Below are 16,054 nucleotides of genomic sequence, written 5' to 3'. Positions count from 1 at the left end.
CTCTCCTTTGTCTGTCAGCTCTACGTGGCCCCGGAGGACCTCACAGCTGCCACAGTGTCAGCACCAGGGAGGGGGGTGACCAGTGTGACTGTGGGCTGAACGGGCTGTGACCCTCTGCTCCGAGGGCTTTGTCTTTCCCCAGAGAGCACATGTGTCCCCGCAGGTTCTAGTTGATCTTAAAGGACTCTCTGAGGTTTTAGATATAAAAGGAGTTGGAAAGCCAATCCAGATTGTTCTCTCTTTGTTATAAAACACAGGACTGCTGTCAGCAGGTGTGGTGCTGGCGACACTGAGCACGCACCATTGGGGACTCAAAGCTGCAATAAAACAGCGATGGTGACGTCCCCCACCTGAGGTGATTTTGTAGGCTTTCACTGGCACTGACTTTGTGCTGATTTTCTTCCCCGGACAAATTCTTCAGGATCACCTTCCTCCTCGGAGCAGCCTCCTCTTGGGGCTTAAGAACAACTTGCTCTTTTGCAGGAAGATGGGCCTCAGGTGGCAGAAGAAGCTCCTTTGTGGGTTCGTCTGGCCCTGAGCTCTGAGAGGAGGTGGCACCTCTCGGGACTGTTTCCCTGCGGGAGCTCCATGAAAGTTCAGCATTCCCTTGCTTTTTGAAGTGTGTGTCACAGAAATTCAGCTCCTTCATGAACCATGGACCCTGTGTCCAGCCCCACCCTTGCACCTGGGCACACCCACCGCCCAGGGCCAGTGGGACGCAGGTGCTGGCCACTGCAGAAGGACATCCTCAGCTCACCCTTGGCCTTTGACGACTGGGCAGTTTACAGGGTTCTCAAAGCAAACATGGAGAATTGACCCTGTCGAGCTGCACGATTTCTGTGGGACTTCCTGGGTCGATGAATAGCAAACTATTTCCAGAGATCACCTGCAAGACTTCAGGGAAGCACAACACTAACTACTTCTGAAGCATGGATTTCTGTTTTGTCATGGGAAACATCTTGCGTGAGACGTATGTGGATGCCAGCACCCGTAAGCCCAAATGCTGAGAATCTGTAGAGGAATTAAATTCTGTAGATATTGGCCATGAATACCTCCAATCACTGACCGTGTTGGTAATATTGAAATCCTCAGAATATAGATGAGATAAGTCAACTGCCATCAACTTCATCAAGAAAATAGAGAGCTAATGAGTGAAAAAAAGTAATAGGAACTTTGCAAGGATCCATGTAATTTTGAGTTTAAATTGGTCTGTGACAGAGACTCATTTGTTCCAGAGCTCTTCCTACAGTTAAAAATAAAATTTGGAACTACTAGGATGTTCCCTTGTAGGGGAAGTTGGACAAATAGTGGTACATGAAGACCCTGGAAAATTACATAGTGATTCAAAAGGAAACATTAGATCTATGGCAATTGTCTGGGACAGAGTCCATGATTATAGGGAGGGAGGAAAGCAAGATGCAGACATGAATACATAATGTGAGCCCTTCCGCAGGTTGGATTTTCCAGGAGGCAGACTCTCGCCTGGAGTTTAGACTTTAGAATATTCACTAGGAGGTATTTTAGAGTCAACACCTGTGAAAGGGAGATGAGCTGAGAAACAGGCCTACCTAGAGTGCTGGCTGGCCCCCGGCCAGGGCTAGAACTGAAATGGGCCAGCAGAGTGTCCTTGCATCGCCCAGGACGGCCAGTAAGTCAACTCTGACCAGTCTCAGGCCCTTGATGGGGCTGCAGGACTTGGGGTGACGTTGGGTGGGGCTGCTGTCTGCAGTGGAGACTGTCCCCAAAGAGACAGGGCTGAGGGCATCGCTAACTGCAGTTCCCTCTGGTGGGGCCTCTGTCCATCTCAACACCTGAAGCAAATGATGCCAGAAAACCCAGGGGGCATCAGAATATGTGTAACTGATGATACAGGCGTGGACAAAGAATATCACCTGGACGGGGAAGGAAGCAGTGGGGCTGCAGGTAGTACAAGTAATCACAAAATGGAGATGTCAGCACTTCTAGGCCTGGAGCCGGGGGAGAGAGTGAAGCTTTGTGACCAGGATGCTGCCCTTTGCCTCTTGCCTGCTGTGCATGGTGCGGTCATCCCTTTGGTGGCTGCTCCTGGTCTCCCTTCTTGGCTACCTCTCTGCTGTTGCTGTTCATCCTGATACTTCCCGCCGGTTTCTGACAGGTCAGCGCTGCCACCGGCCCCTCGTAGCTAGTCCCACCAGGTCCCCAAGCCCGGTGACTCCCGGCATCTCTGGCTGTTGCCCCAGCCTGGGGACGTTAGCCACCTCGACCTTCTCAGACACGCCCCACGCCTCTCCCTAGCCATGCTCGTATGTGCCCTTGGCGGGAGGGATGGTTCTTGTGCTGGTAGAGGTCGGGAGATGTCCTCACCAGTGTGTCCACGGGGTGCTCACCCTGCCACAGCTGTGAGCCCCACAGGCCAGCACTCTGCCTGGCCCATGGCAGCCTCTAAGCTCTCAGGAGCCGACCCAGCCCCTGGGCACCCCCATGCCCACCTCAGGGACTCTACATCCATGTTACACCCTGTAACCAGGAGGGTACTCAGCACACGGTCTCTGATCTAGCATTCTCCTGGCTCCAGCTGGTGTCACTGGCTCATTCCCCTTCATCTTGCAATCCCTGCTGCTCTGGATCAGTCCATTCCCAGAGGGCTGGGCTGTGGATTAACCCTATTCCTGGCTGAGCATCCAGGGTGAGAGAGAAGAAGGGCGCACCCTGGGGACAGCTGTCCCTTTGGTCTTGCAGGGAAGAAGGTAATAGCAGGTGCATCACCTTGACCATCTCAGAGGGCTCAGAGGGTGCTTGGAGGCCCCTAAGCCCAGATATCCACACCCCTGGTTTCAGAGCTCTGCCCTTTCCTAGTCTGAGACCTGACATTGACGGGGCCAACCTCCCAGAGGTGAGGATTCCACCCTCTGAAGAGCTCTATTCCTTTTGAATGAAATGCCGAGTCTCCGGCTTTTGCTCCCCACTAGCCACTGGAGACCCTCTGAGTCTACACTTCATTCTTATTAGTGACTAATCACCTTTCGACCTTCTTCTCCCAACATGTCAGTGGCCTCAGCCTTCGGAGACCTCAGCACTACTGTCACCTCTGAAATTCTCAGACTCAAATTTCAGAGAGAACAGTAACTTTTTTCTCTCACCAGCCTCCTTATTGCCACTTTGGTTTTACTTCTGTATGATACCATTTCAAATACATAATAGGCACTTCTAGTTTCTGTTTTTCCACATAAAGTTTCCCACACGGTAAACTATAAAATAAGCATGTTCTTGAGGCCTGAATGAGTGGAGGCCAATTGTGGGGTTGTTCTGAGCTCAGGAATAGCAAGGAGTCTGGTGTCTCCTGCCACCCCAGTGGGCGCTGGGGATGACTCTGCCTTGAGCACAGTCTTGGGGGGCCTAGCAGTTTCTCTCGAGCCTCGCTGGGCCTCCCAGCCTCAGGACCCCCTGGCCTCTGCGGGCCACTCAGCAGTCAGGGGTGCCCTTCCTTGTCAGACTTCCCGCCATGGTCTTGTTTCCTGTGGCTCTTTCTGAGTTACCTGCCTGTCTCCTGCAGCCTGTCTGTGTGGGCTGGCACGCCACACACTCTGCTTGGTCTTCCCACGTCCGCTTCGCAGCAGGGATCTGAATCTAAAATACTCTGAAGAAACAGAATGGCTCCCCTCCCTCTGAATCATCCTCAGTGCAGGTCAGAGGGATCCTTTCCAAATACGACAAAGTTCATTGTAAGCATCTTGCCCTCAAAACACGTAATGGCCTAGGCCTCCCCTGGTGGCGCAGCGGTTGAGCGCTGGGCTGCGAGGCTGCCCGCAGCCTCTGCAGCACCGGTTCGTTCCCCGGCCGCTGGCGAGGGTCCCACAAAAAACAAAACAAAACAAAAAAACATGTAATGGTCTCTTTCTATGACGAAGTGAGCCTTTCCTTCAGCACAGCATTAAAGGTTAAGTGCGGGCTGACTCCGTCCTTCCCTGGCTCGTTTCCCTTCCCTTTTTCTCTCCTGGGGTCCTCATTCAACAGCACACCCTTTGTGGGCTCTGGACACTCAGGCCCCCCACATCTGCTGACGCCAGTTCCAGTGGGGCTCAACCTCACACCGAATGCTCCTCCTCCTCTTCCCTTGTCAGTGTCCCGCCCCCCCCCCCCCCAACCAGGCCAAGGACGACAGGACTCTGGCGAGGCCTTTCTTAGGCGCTCACAGTCTCTCCAGCTTCTTGCTGTTACGTCCTAGCCATACTCCCAGTATAGAAGTTTCCAGAGTCTGGTTTTTTTTTTTTCTTGTTACGATTTGCCTATTCATTAAAACTCTTATTTTTTAAGAAGTGAGGGAATTGTCACGAGATCTCTGTGTTTCCTCCTTGTCTGCGTTCTCTCCACTAGATTACTCGGTTCTCACTCCCTCAGTACTTGGCGCTATGCCACACATAGAACTGGTGTTTAAGAAATGTGTGCTCAATTAAGGTGGGGTAGGGACGAATCCAGGCTGCAGGGGAAGGCTTAGTCGCCACCAGCTGATAGGGAGATGATTGCAGACAGTAAGTTCCACCAGGACAGAGCTTGTAAACTGTTTTGTCTTTGGCAAGTGCTGCAGAAATGCACTGGAGGAACAAGAGGCATGTAGGAGATTTCACACTTTTCTCAACACTTAACCTTGAGCAGCAGACAGGTGTTATGTGAAGGTTGGGGTTTCTCACATCTCAATTCAAATAAATACACTTTTGAGAACGGGTGTCCATTTTTCTCACCATCAATCCCTAGGAAAAAATCTGAATAGGCACAAAGGAGAAAAATGATTTGCCCAGTACAGTATTACAAAAAAAAAAAAAATTGTAAATCTTCTTTTTATGAACTTTCAGATTTAAAGAAGGCTTATGTGCCTTAATTCTATTCAATTTTTAAATCAATCACTCTTGTGCTGAATATTTTTAAATGAATATGACACTTTGCCTGGATCCCATAAATAAACAAAACGTGCACAGCTTTGTTTATGTTAGGAACCTTCTGCTAAGTGTTGCTTCTATTTATTTACTTTTAAATTATGCCAGATTTTTGCAAATTTGAGTCAGTTTGGGGATCAACTTGAAATTTTAACGACTGGCTATTTACTTTGCTCCTCGTGTACCTTGCAAATATGTTAAAGTAATGTTTTCTTAAGGGCCAGCAGAAGGTGTAAGAGGAAATGACTCATGGTGGACTTAATTATGGAAATGGATGTGCCAGAACCTAGAATGGTTACTATTTCTCTTAATTTCTTTGAACTTCCTTGTTGTCTTTGCCTTTCCTCACACCCTGAGTTCTTAGCCCCGTCTCTTATTGCTTGAACTCAACTGTGCCCCGCTTGGCATAGCACGAATATTCTAATATTCTAAGGGAGAGGAGACAAACCAAAACTTTGCCCAGGAAGCTTGTGGCTAAAACACGCCCGATTATAGACAAGCATGGCTGAAGTCATAATTCACTGATGCATTCAGGCTAAGGAACATGGTACACTGGCTGCCTTTATCAAACGCCATCTGCGTGATTCGTGATGGCGCTGTTAGCTGTGTCCTCCCGGGGCAGAAATGAGGGGTTAGGGTCACCTGAGGCAACACCGATTCCTGTCTCACCAAGGCTGGGGGTCTGGCATCCTTCGCAGCCATACCCCTTTTTTAATTGAGCCTTGACGGTGTTCGGGCCCCTGTCCTCCACACTGTGCTGGATGCAGGCCTGGTCTCTAGCGGGGAGAGTAGGCGCCTACAGGACCAAGTCAGCCTCGCCTCTCTGAGTGGTAGGTTGAGGTGTGAGCAGGAAACCTGAGCTGGCCTGGCGAGAGCCCAGGAGCCTCAAAGCCTAGTGCTTCGAGGAGATTTTTAAAGACATCCCTTTGCTGTCCTTGATTTTTTTTTTTTTTTAATTGCGTAGTTTCCTGACTGGCTGTTCTACCCAGAGAAACGGCTGCAGGCAGAGCCGAGATGAGGGGGTCAGGAGAGAAGGGGTGGGAAGAACCGCGCTGCCCGGGACATACCCAGTGCTCCATTCGGGGAGCCGCCCCTACCTGGGACCCTGCCACTTACGGCTTCAGTCATCTCCCTTCTCTCCATCTTGAACGAGTGATTTCTGTTTCCAGAAGGAAAGGACACGCGCTGCGGCAGCCGCGTCCCTGGAGGTGAGCTTGCGCCGGACACCGCTCCAGGCTTGGGCGCTCGCAATTTGGTCAAGGGACTGGGCCTGTCAATTGATGTTATCTTTGGGTGACAGAGCTGCTCTTTGTCGCTGATACGAGATTGCCAAAATTGACAGGAATAGAACAGCTTTAAGAATAGAAACACTCAACAGGAAATGCCATCATCTCATCACGCATTTCCAAAGAGCCAAGTTGCAGTCAGGTTAAAACAACTGCTCTTCCTAGCAGACCCCCCAGATAAAATTCTGATGGTGGCAGTGGGAGCCTGAGTTATGTGGGGTACGGATGGGGCCTCCTCTTTCAAAGAGAAAGGAGTTGTCACCCCCCTCCCCGAGGAAAAAAACATGACATCATTACAAACATCGATGAATGTTACTCTTTCATTTGTTAACTTTCAATTAAACTAGCTCCCGGGTCGGCTACAGTGAGTAGACACTATTTATATTTAGATATTTTTTATATCCCATTTCAAAGGTCGTTCTTTTTGGAGTGGGATTTAGGTGAATATGGGTAAAGGTAAAAGGGGGTAAAGATAAAAATGAAGATGATTTTAAGCTTAATGTTAGTATGGTCCGACAGGTTTCAGAGGTGCTGGAATGCTAATTTTTTAATACTGATTCAAGTGGCTCTGCCATGCGCTGCTTCACCTAGTTGACACGTAGCTCGGGCACTGGCCAGGCCATTTCTGCTCCCTGGAATGCCGCGTGTGCTGGGAGCCCAGAGGTGGCTGGGCGTGCAGAGCTGTGTGGCTGGCCGCCAGCTGCTGGCGCGGTGTCCTTTCAGGCCCCAAGTGGTGAGTTTCCGTGCTTGGGGAGGTGGTCAGGTGCTAGAGAAAGGGCTTTCTCAGCAGAAGGGGGCCTGGAGACCCCATCCTGGCCTCTCACTGCAGCTCCAGCAGCTCTCTGGGGAAGGAACGTGCACAGTATTTTCAGACCTCCCAGGTCACCTAGCACTGTAGTGTTGCCCCCAACCAGAGGTGCTGGAGCCCGGCTTCCGGGGTGGCCTGCACTTGGCATCTCTGACTTGAGGGACGTGGTGGTAGAAGCTGTTTATTCATGTTCTGGGGGAGCACTGGGGTCTTTGGACTCAGGGGTGTCTGAGCACTCCAGGGCGATGAGACAAGTGAGGGGGCAGAGGCAGAGCCTGTCACCCCGGGTAAGTCCTAAGCACAACGGCCATGGACCTGGGGAGCAGCTGCAGGTGTGGTGTTCACTCTGGAGAAGTGAAGTCAGAGGGTGAAGACAAATACCTCTGGTGTCGCTCGTTTGTGGCTATAAATAACCAAAGCAAACAAACTGGCAAGACCCAGCGAAAATCATTCTTCGACTCTCTGGAAATGCACTGGTTCCCAGAGGGGTGGGGGGAAAGGCACAGGGAGGGGAGGTGATGGGGCCGTGGCCCCCAGCTTGGAGGAGGGAGAAAAGCGGGTACACACGTGGAAGGTGGGCCTGTGCTCCCAAATTGATAGTCATGAAAGCGATGGGCAAATCAATCAGATTAAGGGAAAAAAAGAAAGGAATTAAGTAAAATTAAGTCCTATGTGAGGAGGGGAGTTGTGACTTCCAGGTACTTTCTTTCTGGTGGTGTGTTCTACTAGGTAGCTTTAGCATTGCTAACATTAATTAAACCTCACAAACCCTGAGAAATAGGTAATTACTATAATTAAACTGATATTCCAGATCAGTAAATGAGATTTAGAATGTCCAAGGTCGCAGTGAGATTGAGATTGTGTGGCCCACTTTGGCAGACAAACTACATGTTCTTTGGACATATTACCCCACCAAAACGGGCTCTCCTAGCTCCTCTCTCTGATATGATGACAGGATAAATAAACTTGATCATTGAGAAGTTAAATTGGAAGCTGATTAGGGAAGCTTAAAGACAATAAGGAAAAATATCTAAATGAACAATCCATATTCCATAAACATATAATATGCAAATTCCATTTCAATTAATTGCATTTATTTAAAATTTCCATTTTAATTGCTGGTTTAGCTAAATGCGTCAGCAAATCAAGAAATCAATGCACGTAGGGCATTCTCCATACCACACAACCGCATAGAAAAGACTGTCATCAGTTTGGAAAGAAAACACAGCAGACAGACAGAAGGAACTCTTCTTGTTGCTATAACTACGGCATAACAAAGGTCAGCACTGGAGAAAAACCTCCCTGGATTGAACGGTTACAACTCAGGGATATTATCTTGAATTCTTCCTTTCCACAAAGAAAGATAATAATCCTTTATTTTAAAAAAGGGTTAATTGAAGATAAACCAAAATCATGGAAGCATCATTTTAAAAATCAAACATAAAAATGATTTTGATTTGAAGTGTAACATTGGTGGTGTATCAGAGACCTATGTCTTTGCACATAGGATTTTTAGCTTAGATTGGAAGTCAAAATCTTAAATTCAGAAGGGGAAAAACAATCTCAAAAATTTCTGAGAAATTGTCCTTATTTTGTTTGAAAACAGCAAATTCAAAAATAGTTTTGATAAATATTATACAAAAGTTTTAAATAAATGTAATTTTGAAGTTTTACAGAGCTTTAAAAAAGTATGACTTTTTTTTAAAGATCTATTTATTTATGCATACCAGAGCTGGGGTACAGGCCAGAGAAGCGGGGGTGGGGGGTGTGTGGGTGTGAGAGGATTCAGCAGAGACAGAGCGGGGAACAGAACAGGCAGACTGACTGAAATACACTGCTGAGGGGAGCAGCGGGTGAGACAGGAGAGGTCTGCTGCACCATGTGGGTTGCTCCCTGGCCGGCCGGGGATCAAACTCATGGTGAAGAGGCTGTGAATTGCTTGATCGTGCAGTGCTTAACCCCTTGCGCCACCAGGGAGGCCCCCCCAAAAAAGTATGACTTTTTTAAAGCCTAATAATGTGTCTTTATGAAATGAGTTTTAGAAACTGTTTCACTGTTATAATTCTTGGAGGTTGTGTGTGTGTTTCATTTTTCTAATGACACGAGTCCTGTCTGGTGGTTTGGGGGTTCAGAAGCTCGATTACAAAATTTCCAGTCTGCGTCCCACCTTCACTGTAAACCAGAACCTGCCGCCTGCAGGGTGGTCCAGGTCCAGAGAACACTGGCCAGACCTGGCCAGTACGGGGCACTGCGCAAGGACACCGGGTTCACCAGACACCCAAGCTTGGTGTGGCTTTATCGTGATCTGCCTATCCCAAGAGGTACATGTTGCCCCACAGCTGAGGCGCTGTATGCTGGGAGGAAGGCTGGTACAGGTGGCCTGGTACCCCCTAAGAGCCACTGGGACTCAAATGACAAATTTGTGTGCAGACCTTTTAGTGGCAAGAGCTACGCACCCCAACTTGGTGTTTCTGTTTCTTTGTTTTTTTTCACCAGTCATTGTTGTTTTTTTTTAACAAATAATTCGTTTATTTTTTCACCTTCGAGTCAGTATGTTGAAAAACTAATCTGGAACTTACTGCTGGGTTTGCTAATAATCCAGTGACCAAAGCACACCAAATCTTTATGGTAAGCTGCAAGGAACTCTCTCGCTCTCATCAGAACCAAGCCCAGGCTGGGGCCCGTGAAGACGTGTGGTGGCGCCGCGCCTCCGTCCACGGTATTGCACTTGTGCGGCGTCTGTGTTTGGGTGCAAATCCTATCGCACTGCCTTGGACTACCAGACGTGTCACTTTATAGAAATGACAACTTACACAATGAGGAGTGCCATGAATTAATGAGACTGGGTCCAAACCCTCCCCCCCCCCAAAAAAAATTATTCTTGCAAAGAACAATTCTAAAAATGAATGCTCAGGGTCATATGTGGTACTTATCTGTCTGGTGTGCCACGTCTGTGTAGAAGAGGTGACGGCATGTCCCTGACCAGCAGAGGCGATTTGAATGTGGTGCTAATGAGGCCAAGGTAATAGGTTTAACCCTGTGAACCCATTATTTTCATTAACCTCAATAATCACAGATTTCATCCCTAACAGTGGCCAGCCATCCCATAAACATCCTGTTAGTCATGAAAGAGACATGGCAAGAGTGCAGATCGCCTCAGACAGTTATTACCGCTGGGAACGGCAGCTCCGGCACCCGGCCTGCTGCTGGCGGGTTGAGAGGACCAGCCTCCACGGCGGAGGTCAGTGCTGTGCTAACGATGCATCGATATTTAATTAGAGGTGAAAGAAAATAACAGGTGTGCAGCATATTGATTTTAAGAACTAATTTCATCAAATCCCACTTGTTGAGTCACCAAGAAAATCTCTGAAAATGTCCTTAAAAATGTTCAGGGGCCTCCCTGGTGGTGCAAGGGGTTAAACACCGCACTATGAAGCAATCTGCAGCCTCTGCAGCACGAGTTCCATCCCCAGCCGGCCAGGGAGCAACCCACATGGCGCAGCAGATCTCTCCTGTCTCCCCCGCTGCTCCCCTCAGCAGTGTATTTCAGTCAGTCTGCCTGTTCTGTTCCCCACTCTGTCCCTGCTGAATCCTCTCACCCCCACCTCTACCCACCCCCCCTCCCCGCATCTCTGGCCTATACCCCAGCTCTTGTACACATAAATAAATAAATCTTTCAAAAAAATGTTCACTTGGGGGGGGGGGTTAAGATAGCTGGTGATGTAACGAGGCATCGTAAGCCAAAGGTCTCTCTTCTGTCACTAGTACCACCTTCATCTTTCTTCTTAGCTTATGGCTCGAGCGTTTTCCAGGAGCGGGGGTGTGGGAGGGTATCTGCAAGGCGCCACAGAGGATGCGGACCTGGAGATGGCACCCGTTGGAGAGGCCCCTTGGTGGCCTCTGTGAGTCATGCAGTACTGTCCCTGTCTGAGGCAATGGGGAGCTCAGCTCCACAGACGTGCCTGCTGTTCTCCTCACTTCCTGAGTCAGGACAAGAGGAGCCTGCCATGTGCCTCAAGATAGGGGCGCCAAGCAAGTAAGACAGCATCCCTGACGCCAAGGACCACGACTCTGGTAAAGAAGACAGATGCGTGAAGTCCCAGGTTTCGACAGTCAAAGGAGAGCTAAAGGGGTTCCCCTCCCTTTTCTGCTGGTACGAGGCCTCTGAGGGGCATGGCTGCTTTGTGATCACTTCCAGGGCAAACTCCTGTGGGAAGAGGCCCTGGCAGACAGACCTGTGGGTGCTCAGCGCGAGAGATCTGGAGTGCTAGCTGCGGGAGGCTGCACCCTGCTCGCCTGTGCGGTGGATGGCCTTTGTGACTCATGGAGGCCCCTTTTGCTGGAGCGAAGAGGCTCCTCTGGGTCTTGAAAACACCCGCAGACAGACTCTAAGGCTCCCTGGCCTTGTCTCTGGCCGGTTCATTTCAGGGAGGTGGCATTTCCTCTGCCTGTGCTACTTCTGCTTCTTTGAGTCTTGAGGAAATTCTCGTGTGAAGAGTCTGGCCCCGGCTTGGCGAGCCTACACGTATTGAAGAAAGCGTAATTGGTTCATAGTCTCAGTCTTTCCACAAAGTCATTAGCTGCTGTAAGTAGTTATCTCTAAGGGTAAGACACTCCCCGGGGAGGAGGACTCTGCAGGCCTGTGGTCTGGTACCTGGGCCAGCAGCTCATTCTCCTGCAGCACTACTCCTCGGGGCACGGCCAGTGGAGTAGACCAGCGCTCCCTTGGGACCAGCCAGGTCCAGGGTGGAAGGAAAGCGGACGCCTGCATCTCTCAGGGAGCACCTGAGAGTCCCACCCTGGGGACAGTCACCTGAGCAAAGACACATCGCCCTGGTTTGTGCGTTGCTGTATCTTGGAGTCTCTTAAATACCAGATGGCTCATTTGGGCCAAGATTCCAGCTTCATGGGGACCATGTCGCTCAGGATGGGACGTGGCACAGCACAAAGTTTCTGCCGAAATTTTTCCGGTGATATCCACGTGGAATTTTAATTTTCCCGTGACGATCTCAGTGAGACCCCCGTATTGTTCAGCTTTGAATTACAAGAAGCAGAATAAAGGCACAAGCCCCTTCCAGGTAAATGGAGCTGTAGCAGGCATTTTGCAGATGACACGACCCTTAAGTTGATGATGCCCAGAACATGGATCTGAAGGGGGTTACCATCATTACAAAAACCATGGCGCGTCATCCCGGAGAAGATGACAGAGGATGTGCCACATGGCAGAGACCCTAGGGGCCAAGCTAGTGTTATAAGAAGGTGAGAGGTGTAGCAGAAACATGGTGTTCCCCTCTGTCCCACGCAACTAACGAAGCGGTCGGTTTCCTGGGAAAGGCAGCGGATGTCCTAGACGAGCCAGGAGAGGATTGTTCATAATGCCAAATGTTTAATTAATGTCATATTACTGAGAGACCTATGGCCATAATTAAAGCAAAGGTCCCAGTATGCAGAGGGGGTTTATTGATTAATTAATAATTGATAGTGAGACTAGGGTAGAGGTGTTAAGCTCAGGGGTCTGCAGATGGACAGGGCTGGGTACAAATTTCAACCCTGTTATATATTATACTAATGTTACGATCCAGACCAGGTTGTCTGATTTCTGTGGGTACCAATTCCCTCTCTGATAAAATGGAGACAGTAGTAACAGCTACCTCACAGGTGACGGCAAGTAATGACTTAGTATGGTGTCTGGCTGAGGCCGGTCATTAAGTCTGTAATTATTAAGAGTAAATGTTCTGTAGTTTTTCCTTTATAAACTAGAACACAAATTGGAAATCAGAATTTATTTTCTGTCTTTGGTGACGGTTTCGTTTTCAAAGTGAACTTGAAGTATTCGAAAAAGGAAAGTGAATTTGGCATGAAAAAGCATGATGTCTTGATTCGAATTTAAAACTGTTTACATACATACAAATTTCAAAACTTCTACTATGGACTGGTATTTTAAATATCTGGAAAAGATGTTGAATAAGTTATCGTTTTTCTGGTATGCGTCCACTCATTTAAAAGTGCCTGCGTTTTGCTGATAAATTTTTTATGATGTTTGGCTCAGAAAAATCAAACGGAAAATCCCCCTCCTTGGTTTTACAAATAATAACAAAGTATAAAAATATCTTATCAATGAACTGAAGTGATTATTAATCACCCAGCTTTTTTTTTTTTTTTTTTGGTCTGTAAATGCTAAGTAATGTGCTTGATTGATTTTATAACAAAAACGATTCTGTATAGAAATTGACAAAACATGCCTATTAATCAATGCTTCACAAAACAATGCCCCATGTCAGTTGTTGCTCATCCTCCAATAGCACTGGCACTGGGTGCACCCCAGTTCTTTGCATGCTGTCCGCCTTCATTCAAAAGGTCAAGGTCGACCTTTTGAAACATCAAACATAAAATCCTTTAAAATGTCTTTCAGCGTTTTCATGTTATACAAGGAACAACTCATACTCATTACTTTTTTGAAACTATGCTATTGAATGATTAGCACATGGACTTGAAATTTTCGTGTAAAACTTGTTCTCTGCTTTATGGCACCTATTGAAAGAATTTGGGGGTTTTCCTTTTCTGTTTCTATAGCTTCTCTTCTTCGGTCACTGTGATTTTTCTCTTAGGAAAAACTGTCGAAAAAGATTTCTATCTTCCTATCTTTTTCCGGAGCCTTTTCCATTAACATGTTCTTCATTTTCCTGGCAGGACAGCATGTAATGGGGACTCTCTCGTTTTCTTGAAGGCAGAAGGGGAGGAGTTAATTCCTGGGTGCCTTGTGAGTGAGTTTTATTTATACGTGTGACCCGCGGTAAAGAGATTTATCTTCAATTATTAAACTCTGTAGCCATGTGTCAGGAACTCACACCCGCATAAGCTAGATGGATGCAGATATAAAAGTGGGGTTTGCTTAATGAAAGATTGCAATTAAAAACGGGGCAGTCAGGTAGAAATACTGGGGCTACCCGACTTGGGGGGGCGGGGAGAGGCGTGGGGGAGGGAAGGGGAGAGAAAAAATGAAATTGATTTTGCGGGCCGGTCAAGCATCCCGCCATCCATGTTTTCAGCGCTGCGGCTTAGCGGCTTAGCAGTGTTTAAAAGCGCTGCCCGGCGGGAGCACCTGCACGTCCCCCCGCCCCGCGGTGCAGACCCGGGCGACCCGGCGTGGGCCCGCGAGGTCTCCCCGCGGCCGCCGAGCTCCAGCCCCGCGCACGCGGCGGCCGCGCGCCGGGCGCCTGCTGCTCGCGGCCGACCTTGCCGCGTTTCCGCGCCGCCTCCGCCGCCAGCCCGCCAGCCCAGACAAGTTTATTTACACACCCCGCGCCGCACACACCCCCTCGCGCGGGGAGCCGGCGGGCACGCCCTCCGCCGCCGCCCGGCGCTGCCCCGGGAGCGAGCCGGAGCCGAGCGCCGCCCGCTCGCGGGGCTGGGCCGGGGCGGGCCGGGCCGGGCCGGGCCGGGCCGGGCGGGCGCCGAGGGAGGCGGCGCGGGCGGCGCGGGGGCCGCGGCCGCTGCGCCCGGAGGCTCGGAGCGCGCCGCGGCGGCCCGCGTGCGCCTCTTGTTCCCGGTGTAATTTGCAGCCAATCACCAGTGGGTGTCCGCGCCCCTGCGTCCTGCTCACCTCGCGCCGAGCGCCCCCGCCCCGCCCCCGCCCCGCGCCTCCCCCCGGCGCGCGGCGCTCCCCTCCCCCGCAGCCGCACACACGCACACACACACACACAAACACCGGGCGGGGGAGGGCGAGCAGGGCGAGCGGAGAGAGGAGAGGCTCCCCGGCGCCCGCCCGCCCTCCCGCGCACACGGCGACTGGAGACGGACGGAGAGCACCGCGCCGGCGAGGAGAGACCACCGCGAGCAGCCCCGCGCTCCCACACACACGCTCACGCCCGGCTCCCCCACCCCCGCCACCGGCACCGTCTGCTCCTCCTCCTCTCCGCAACAGGAAAAAAAAAAGCCATTTACAGGTATTTTTTTTTTTGATCCGCATATTTATTTCTCCCCCCCTCCCCAACAGTTTGTTTACAAGTATTAAAGTTGTAATTGGGAGCTGCCAAGACACATCTGGATTTGTGTTTCTTTGTGTTAGGGGGTGATGTGCAACTAATTAAAGGCAGACTGGCAGCGTCTGCAAATTCTAAGGCTCCCCAAATAAAAAGAGACTGGTAAGTGATTGTTCTTTCTCTTTCTCTGCCTTTTTTTTTTTTTCCCCCTCTTAAATGTTTGCTGTCCGTGGGGATTGTAAAAGTAGATTATGAATGCTGGACTCCAGCAATAAAAAGGCGTCGCTGTATTAATTTATTAATTAATCTGCACCCGCCCCTCCTCCTGAATGTTAAATATGACCTTTGATCTCTGTGTCGCTGGTAGACCAGACATACAATATTAGGTTTGTACAGTCACATTGTTTAAAGGCAGAGCAGGGTCATGAAGTCTGGGTGTCTAATTTAGCTCTGGAAGAGGACTGTAGTTATTTGTGTGTGTGTGTGTGTGTGTGTGTGTGTGAGAGAGAGAGAGAGAGAGAGAGAGAGAGAGAGAGAGAGAGTGTGTGTGTGTGTGTGTGTGTGTGGCGTTATTTTTTTTTTTTTAAAGAAAATCCAAACAATAGCTGTGGCTTAGGTACCTTTTTCATGCTCCAGAGATGCATCGATTAAACAATAATGACCTGGATAGTGGGCACAGTCATTTTCTACAGTTTCTGGTGGTCTTAAACCTTGAGGGAGGAAGAGGGGAGGCGATGGTAATGAGAAAAGCAGGGAAGCTTCTGTGTGGAAAAAAACACCACTCTCCTCCTCTGAAAGGGGGCTTTGCAATATTTCCTTATTGGGAACAAGGTCAGAGACTAAAATGTTGAAAAATTTCCCTCCACTCAGGGCGATGAGATCTAATGCATGGTTGGCATAACTAGTTTCTCCTGAGTAGCAGTTATGATGGTCGGTGCAGTTACAATGTGATTCGCAGAAACCGAAGCTCGGTGCATATTCTTGCTGCCTTCCCCCACCCCCTCCCAAGCATGAAGAACATTTAGCCAGGAGCATTTGGGGGGCACCCTTTGTATTGCCATCAGGCCT

The sequence above is a fragment of the Talpa europaea genome (genome assembly GCF_964194135.1).
Source record: "Talpa europaea genome assembly, chromosome: 13".
NCBI classification, from domain to species: domain Eukaryota; kingdom Metazoa; phylum Chordata; class Mammalia; order Eulipotyphla; family Talpidae; genus Talpa; species Talpa europaea.
The sequence above is the reverse complement of the archived record's forward strand: the minus strand, read 5'-3'. Positions refer to the sequence as shown.